The sequence below is a fragment of the Gavia stellata genome, chromosome 23 (genome assembly GCF_030936135.1).
Source record: "Gavia stellata isolate bGavSte3 chromosome 23, bGavSte3.hap2, whole genome shotgun sequence".
Lineage (NCBI taxonomy): Eukaryota > Metazoa > Chordata > Aves > Gaviiformes > Gaviidae > Gavia > Gavia stellata.
Window position 1 is genome coordinate 2,735,161 of NC_082616.1, and position 9,571 is coordinate 2,744,731.

The window sequence follows — 9,571 nt, forward strand, 5'->3', positions numbered from 1 at the left end:
CCAGGCATGAGGCTGCGAGCAGCTTTCCACACCGAGAAAATAACCAAAGGTGGGAACATTTATTTCATATTGATGGGATTAAGTTGTAATTGGATCATGTGATTAAAACCAAGAGCCAGGCAAATTATTTGTAACTAATTTTGGGCAACAGGAACCTTTTTGCTGCCTGCCATACACTCTGAATTAGGCCCCTTCTCAACAGAAGTGGTTGGCATGTGCATCGTCTGCAAACAACCTTTTCAAGTGTGCGAGTCCAAAATTACTTGCTCAAGAGTTTCCAAGCACACACATCCGTTGCAGATTGTTCACAAGCAGTTGTGAAGGTTTTGCATCAAAAAATACAAGTAGCAATTAGTTCGGACATGCGAGTCATACAATGAATCCCTTTCTCTACTTAAATAAATCTAAATCTGTAAGGGTATGGTCATTTAATGATTAAAAAATAGGGTGTTGGGAGTATTTGTTCTCAGAACCTGTTTTCTCTGGGACTGTCTTTTCCCGCGGGAGTCCCAGGCTCAGTCCCAGCAATCTCTTTGGGATAAATCCACAAAAAGATAAACGTAGCAATGCACAGAACCATCTCAAAATAAAATAGAAGCACTATAATGCAGGTGTTTCAATACTTGATTTCAGGTGCTGGTGCTCAGGTTGAAATCTGGAGCCCTGAACACCACCTAAGCTGTGGGTGGGCTTTCCTTGCCAGCTGGAGCGGCGAACTCCGGCGTTCAGCCCCTCCAAACCTCTGCTCAGCTGCAACCTCCCTTACCACAGGAGGCCTTTGGCACAGAAGCTTTTTTCCAGTTAAAACACAAGTTCCCTGGGTACCTAAATGTCTGCCGTGAGGCAAACGCAAATTTGCTGAGACCCTGACAGCACTGAGCAGCTATGCGCCGGGTCCATGCCTAAACCACAACAAGTCTTACCAGCAAACCGTTCTCCATCAAGCTCGCCTGCGGAGCCAGGCTGGAAGATGTGTGCGCAAGATGTTTTTGGATCAGGTCTCGCACAAAAACAGCTGCGGGAGGAAATGGGCCCAGTAGTCAGACCACATTCACCATTAATATTCATTTATGCACAAATACTAACACAATCATAGATGACTTCTAAAGGAATAGGGCTAAATACTTCCAGGAAGAGACAGTTCTGTGCCCTGGACAAATGCTTTAGAGGCCACTGAAAGGAAACCCGAACACTCTTCCTCTATTTCATGAGAAGGGCCTCTCTTGCAGAGTTCCTGCCTGTGCATCCTGACGAGGAGGAGACATCTCCTTATAACACAGGATTAAGTACCTGAATTGCTTCGAGAGGCCGCAGCAGTGTCCTCAGCCTCTCCTATTTGCCAGGTTTTGGCAGCTCCTTGCACACAGCTGACCAATTCCTGGGGATCCTCTGTACACCCTCCCACATGCACCAGCATGAAACGGGGGACCTGACAGCCCCTGGCACTGGCAGCTCCCCCAGGCTGCCGGAGAGCCACATCCTTGCGTAGATTCAGGTCTCCAACTGCTCCGTAGCTCCTGCGGGAGAGAGATGATCCTCCCCTCCTGCAGCACAGGAGCACTAAACAGGTATCAGATATAAATGTACGTTGCAGAGGGCTCAGATACAGGAGTAAAGCAGGCTATATCTGTAGTTAGGTGGGTATGTTTGACAGGGCATGCTTGTAGTTTAGTTATAAATGGAGGAAAGAGGTATAAAACAGAATTACATGTTTTTAATTTTGACTGTGGTTAATCGGAAGCCCCAAAATCGCATCCCTGAAGCAGGCAGGATTGAGCACGGCAACATCCCAAAGAATGACAGAGATCTAGTGTTCCAAACTTACAGCAGCAAGTCAAGTCATCAGCTCATGGCAAGACAGAAATGGAATAAGGAAAATGCAACTCAAGAAAAGAAAACCAAACAGAATGGGATAAGGACAGAGAGAAGGAAAGAGGGACAACAGCGACGATCAGGGTAGGTGGAAGGAAGGAAGGAAGGCAGGCAGGCTGGCAACGAGATGGATACCACTGGCTTACTAACCATAGTTACACAGTCAAGACTGCTGTCACAGACACATTTGCTGGCGACCATGCAATCAAGCATAGCCCAAGGATGCCCTTCAGAGGACATGGTCTGTCCCCCCTCCTTTTGTGTGAGGTGACAACAGTGAGCGTGCAAACGTGTGGCACTTTTCCCATTGTTTAGAGTCGAGCCGGTGCTCACCCCTGGCCAGACTCCTTCTGAAGTCAACGAAATAAGCCCTGGATGGGGTAAGAGAAGTGTTGAACTCCAGGGGTCCAAGGAAAATTTTCACTTGTTCTAGCATTGCATTTTTATTTAAAGTACTTGCTGCATCAAGGATTACACCCTTGTTGGAACCAGGTATTTCACAGGGAGCCCAGCAAAGTTGGAAGTTTGGGTTTTCCTCAAGGACACAGCTCCGCTTTGAGGGGCAAAGCCTAGAAAAGTGCACAAGAGGGAGGAGACATAGAAACCTTTCTCCCCAAGGTTTCCTCAAGTTCCCTGCTCATGTGGAGAAGTTATTAGAAGGGTAGGGAGTGTAAATCCACTAACACCAGGAATCCATTTTCTTTCAAACCAAATTCCTCTGTGAATCACTGTGAAGGAGCAAACACACAAGACCAAATCCAAAAACCATGTTGCTGCCTCCTTAGGACCCTCAGGTAGAAGGTTAGGCATCACCTTACACTGATGGTCCATCTGACTTCCAACATCTGCACGCACAAGACGATGCCTGCCAACTTCAAGGGAGAGAAATACTCATGTGCACAACAGGCAGGATGAAGCCTTAAAACCACTAGTAGTTACACTTTTACTGCCAGAAGCAACATTTTAATCTAAGGGTTGGCTCCTGACAGAGGCGGTATTCTGAGGCGCTCCAACATCTTTGCTCCATCTGAGTAATTGCAAATGCCTGTCTTTAATCTATTTTCAAGAATTGTTGGGTTTGGGTTTTTTTTTTTTTTTTTTAAGTACAAAAGAAAATGTTTCTGTGTATACATTCATGGCAACAGAGCTACACAGAGACATAAACTAATGGAAGGTCCATATGTCGAGAGAATATCATATGTAATGAGAACTGCTGCATTTTTGTACAATGTAATGGGACAGATACGCAGCAGCTGTGGGTTACTCAAGAAGCAGCTAATTTAGCAAGCTGAATTCAAGGATATTTCCCAGATCTCCCAAACAATGAATAGCAGTGTTGTTTAAGATTACCATTATGCCTTACATCCTCCTTTGACTGGAAGCAGGGGGAGGAAGCCTCTATCTGTGCTTCTGGGGCAGAAGTACATGATTAGTGCCTAGCTATCATAGGAAGCCCCAGGGGAGCAAGGGGGTCTGGACTTGAAGGAAGGAAGGAAATTGTGTAGGATAAACAAAAAAGAGCCTCAGGAAAGCAGTTGAGATGAGCAAGACTTGGTGAAAAACAGAAAAGAGGAAGAAAAAAGGAAACGCAGGAGGGATCTATTTGAGTTCTAGCTAATATTAAACTTTAAAACAAGGACACCCTCTTCTAAAACAGCATGAGAAATTTAGCAGGTTCATATTTCTATGCATTTAGGTTTGCTCTAAGGCAAGGCATTACTAATTTCAAATATACAAATAGCAGATTTTTTAAGGCTTGATTACCCTTAGATTTTACTTTTCCAGGGATTTTACTCCCCCTCCCCCCTAAAAAAAAAAAAAGGAAGATACAGACAACCTGGATGTAGCAGATGCAGTCACAGCTCCCTTTCACCGTCCACTGCTAGATTCCCTGAGGAGATGGGGCTGGTGTGATCTGTTCTCCCAAGGTGGTCAGTCTGCCAGCAGCCCAGGTACCCCCCAGCCACCCCAGAGAGCCACAAACTCGTTGCAGCTGTGGCTGCCCTGGCCCACAGCACAGCTCAGGAGCTCCAGCTGCCCTGAATTCCCACCACAGCTGGAGCCAACTGCCTCATATTGGAAAGGTAGATACACCAGGAGACCAGGTTCTGCTAATTCATATTAAAACAGATCATACCGCCTGCTTAAAAAAAAAAAAAAAAAAGGAAAAATTAAGAATGGAGCTAGTTCAAACTCTGGCTCCCTACAAAATCTCCAAACTCTATTTTTTGTGGGGAAGGGCTCTGCGGTGAGAGTGCCAGTGCTGCCAAGAGCAAACTGCCGCAGTTTCCAGCCACCCTTCTGCAGCTGGGAAGCGGAGGGGGAGGATAGGGAGCGGCTAATCTGGAATCCAAATTTGTTGTAGGTTTTACACATGTAAACAAAAGCAACCAGGCCCTCAGCAAATGAAGAGATTACCTGAGTGAATAGAGTTTGCAAAGGCTTTTCCAGATACAGTAACTTGGTAGTAGTAACTGAAAAGGAGATTGTTGCATTAAGACGGATCGCATTTATCTGGTTCCTGCATCATGATGTTAGAATTTCCTCTTGCTGTACTGTTGAGATAACTGAAGGCTCTATCTCCCTACAAAAGAAAAATGCTTGATTTCCACACAAACGGAGTGAGTTCACACAAGAGAAGTACCAGGAAAATCCCCCTCTCCTGGCCAAGCTCTTCTCTCTGCTCTGCTGGTGGAAATCAGGAGTAAATACCTGAAGTTCTGACACTTGCTGTGCACTCCCGGGGGTAGAGCAGAGCAGAGGCTCCTGCTTTGCTGACAGAGTCATTCCCACAAGCCCGGCTTTAGAAACTCATTATAGCCACAGGCTCAAGCCAAACCTTTTGCTTAGTTACACAGAGAAGGGATCGCTCCTTCTGTTGAAATCAATCTTGAAACCACTGAGTGGCTTATGTGATGTAGCATCGGGCCTCCAAAGTGTTTTATGGCAGAGCACATCTGGAGTCAGCAAAAGGCTATCTCGGGCCAAGGACTTTGCTCTTTGCCATATATGACCTACACATGCAAGTCTGGGATGTAATTCTGCTCCTCGAGTAACAGCTGAAACGAGATAACAGAACTAAAAGAAATAATAATGGAACTACCTGAAATAATTACATTTTAAAATAGGTATTTTTTAATTCTTAAAACTTTTAGAGCCGGCCCTTTATGTTTAATGTTAATTATATGGTTTTTTAATATATACACACATATATATGTATATTATATGTTAAATATATAATATAAACATGTTAACTTATGAAACAAATACCACTCTGCTCTCATATCAGAACAAGGTTCCCAGAGCAGTTCATTCCTTTGCACAAGGACAAAAGCAGAGCCCCTCGGCAAGAGGAGCCTGAATTTATTCAGGAGTCCATAGGAAACAGCTGTTGCTTTCAACCCAGCCTCTCCTTTATCTCCTCTATTGTTTATTCATGTCTCAGCTAATACTAGCCACTGTGAACAGGTCAGGACTCTGCACTCCAGAAAGCTCCTCAGAAGCTAATGGAACTCAGCCCAGTGCCAGGAGGATGGAGGAGCTGGGTTTTACATTATTCAATTCCCAGGTGGTGACAGAGGTAAATTCCTGGCTTCGTTAGCTAATAGTGCAGACTAGAGCCAGGTCTTTGCCCCAGATTTTTGCAGAGGGGGGGGCAAACATTTAGTGAGAGTTGCATGAATGAAACCCAAGTGCAACAAGCCAAAACCGGAGCATGCCTTTGGACATTTCTCCCCTTCTTCTCTGAGTTTGTTGACAATTCCTTTGTACTGCAAAGGATGTTTACTCCCCCTCTCTTCTGTAACGATATAGTGAGCAGGATTTTGCTCAAAAACCTGCAAACGTTTATCTGTAAAGACCGTGCTGTGGTGTCACGGCATGCAGAAATGGTCCAGAGCTCAAACACATGGGGGATATTTCTACAGAGAAGCAGGGAAATGGCACAGAGCGGTGACCCCAACAGATATTTACTGAAGATTTGCTACCAGGCAGGAGGAAAGACAGCAGTAATGAGCCCGGTGTGAAGAACAGGAAAATGGAAGGCAGGGCTCCCATGTCCTCCTTCTAACTGCCTTCATTTGTCTGTTTCCCAGCCAAAACGTGGGTGTAATTGTTCAGGCATAGCATGAAGCTTTAAAGACTCACAGTGGATACAGCATAGCGGGAGGACAGCATGATGTCAGCAAGAAGCGAGTTGTTTTCCTCAGCAGTGGAAGAATTGGTGAGATAGAAATCCAGGGATGTCAGGACTTCAGTCCAAATTGGAAAGAACATTTGAGCTCAACAGACTGGCAGGGGACGGAGGGACAGCGCTATGTCTCCCCTTGCAGAAAGGCTTGTTGATTTTCCTGAGTTATGAACCATCGAGAGCTGTACATATCACTCACACTCTTTAAAGCGCTGCAAAACCCAAAGCAGCGTCCCCACGGGGAGAGAAGCAACAAGAGTTTGCCACAGAGAAGGCGAGAGGAGAGATGAATGCCTGCTCGTAGAGCAGACCTCTTTTCATTTAACTGCAGATGACAGTGTCACTTATTTTCACAGACAGCTATTTAACAGTCAACATAAGGAAGCATCATGAATAGAGCACAGCAGACAAGGCATAAATTATACAGCTAACTAAAGAATATGGTTCCTACTCTACTTTAAAAGGGAGGCCAGATGTCTTCGGATACAGTTGACTGTTAGTCGGCGTGGTGAAACCCTTTCAAGACCAGCTAACTCAAGTCACAATGTGCGCTTGATTTGCTTGGCTGAACAGGGATCTTCCTGGACTGTGAGCAGGATCTGCGCACAGCTGAAAATACGGTGGGAATGAGTCAGTTCCTTGGAGCTTATGTGGGAGGTAAAGACAGAACTGTGGGTGGCTTCAAAGTGTTAAACAGCCTTTTAAATTCAGGCCCAGTTTCTCAGAGGAATAAGGAAACAGAGATATTCACCCAGTCTGGATTTAGTTCCATGCCTTGGGTCAGCCTTGAGAAAATTGCTCTCTGATAGTAACAGCCACGTCCCAGGCGTGCAGGTCCGCTTGCTCCCAAGCCAGTTCAGCTTCAGATGTAATTCTGTGAAGTTTAACAGCAACCCAGTTAGTCTTTCACCCATAGCAAAGCAGCAGCAGCTGGCCCTTCTCTCCTGACTTCTGCAGGCTGCCTCCAAGGCAAGGCAGAGCTTCACCAGCTCCAGGTCCAGCGTTTGTCTGTCCATCTCTGCTCCCTGCATCTCGCCCCTTTTGCTTGAGCTGCCTGGGATAACAACTCTGCCAACACAGGCATCTCGAGTACCCACTCCCAGCGATGACGGAGAGCTGCTTCAACCTTTCCAGCTCTGTATTGGCAGGGAGTTTCCTCACCTGGCAGTCTGTCATTCCACCTCTGGCACCAAGAGCTTTGGGATGTGGTCCTACCCACAACCGGTCTGCGCATGTGGGGGAAAGGGGATGCTGTGGGTTAAATTACCTGGCGCATTGGAAATTCAGGCCTCATCCAGTTACCTCCTGCCAACTCTTTGCCATCCAGACCTGTTCTCCTATAGCGCAACCAGAGTCTGGTCAGCTCTAAAGAGGATTTATTGCTTTTACTGGATCAGGCTCACCCTTCCATTTAAGTGGATTAATGTGGGTTAGCTCTAACTTAGCCCCACACAGCATTAGCCAAGTCAACATAAAGTTCCCTACTACTGGCAACGTTGTTGTTTTTTCCCTGTCACGATGAATTTTTAATGGTCTTTATGTGCAAAAGCAGCTTTGCAAGATCTTGGGCTCCTGCTTTCCAACTTAGATGATTTGGCATGTGAAGAATGCAATGAATATTTAAACCTGCAGTTTGGCATAGCCTGCACAGAGCAGCTAGAAAACTAGCCCTGGTCTTTCAGGGACTGGCCAGGAACCATGCAAAACCCCCAGCCCGGAGGAACAGCACGGGGAGATTGTGAGGATACATCAATCTTCAGAGCTCAACCAAAATCACCCTAACCCCACCATTCTTCAGATTCTTTTAATTAACCTCAGGATTCATATGGAGGAGCTGTATGCGGGTGGAGCTGTGGGTTATTTGATAGATGACTCGGATCACTCTGCCGGTCGTATTTTATTAACGTGAGAGTATCTGTTGAAGGCTGTTATTTACCACTGGGACCAGGGTCCCCATCCCAGTAGACAATGTGCAACCATGTGGTAACAATCTCTGCCTGGAAGTTCTTACAATCAAACCAGATTAGACAAAAGGGTCAAAAAAGAAGGGACCCCTCTTTTGCCCCCATCGTACAGACGGGTGAACTAAGGGCTCACACGCACATTCAAGCAGCCACCAATTAAGAGTTTACTGTAACCCCTTTGTACGCAATTTAGCCCACAGCAAAATCAAGGCAAATCGACTTAGCTTTATCGGCTGTAAAAGGGCACCCGGTTCAGGAGCCATCACAAGAAAACCTCCATCATCCGCTTGAACACACAAGGATAGATGCTGGAATTCAGCCAAGACAACGTGGCTTTCATCTTTTACATGAAAGGGGGCTCCCTTTGACATTTTGAGGCCCACTTTTTTAAGAGCTGTTATGCAAACTTCGGCTCACATGAGCTTGAACAATACAGAGACGCGTACAACTGAAACTTCCAAAGTAAGCAACGTTTCCGTACGCTGGACCCCGTTCTGCAAAGACGTATGGAGGAACGGTCCCATTGACTTCGCTGAACAACTCCAACAGGTATCAGTTTGCAACCACCAGCCATAAAGGACGGCGGCTGAAAGAGGTTTATTTATTTCTGGTATGGCTGCCCCCTGAGCCATGGTTTCGGTTTAGATATTAACACGGAAAGATGCACATTTCTTCAGAAATTGCTCTTGCTCTCTATCTCAGTGTGGCTTTCTGGAAATCCCAGATCTAAATATCGGCAGTTCTGTGCTATTTAATTTGTGAAGCCATCAGACCTCCTGTAGCCAGTGGCTGTCTTCACACGTGATCATATTTAGGAGGCTCCATAAGCTGGTATGTCGTTATCTCAGTGTGTTAATTGATTAAGTCTGGCCTACATACAGTCAGCTGGACTATTCCCTTTGGGCTGTTATTATTAGCAAGACTGACATTTTAAGCCTTTTGGAGCCCAGGAATCTCTGTCATCATGCAAGTAGAAGCCCAAGGAAATCTCTTGGAATCATTGACTTTCCAGCTACAACAATTTAATTTCATAGATGGAAAGATACTCATATTGATGCACGAGCAAGTGTGAAAAAAAAGGTGAATGCAGACTTCAATCTGGCAACAAATAAAAGCACAAATCATCGACCTACAGCCCTTCAGAGATACAGCCAACACTCTCAGCTGAATGAACAAATTGTGAAGCAGACCCTTTAGCAGCTAGAGCCAGACTGAAAAAACCCAGGGCATTACTTGACACGTTTCTTTGCCCTGACTGGGAAAACATGTCACTTCCCTCCTAGATATCACTGGTATATGTTAAAACAAGTATTTCACAAGTGATGAAAACAACAGCGCTTGGTTTCCAAAGGATGTGTCTGAGCATGACTGGCTGTTTAAGAGAGCGGTATGGTGTGAAAGCGAAGTTGCTCTTGTGGGGTGGATGTTTAGTGTCCAGTCGGGCATGACTGCCAGCTGAGTTTATCCACAGGTAGGGCATTCATAACAAGGCTTTTCCCACATTGTTTTCCTGGTGTCTAATCAGGGATGAGCTCACACTTCGCTT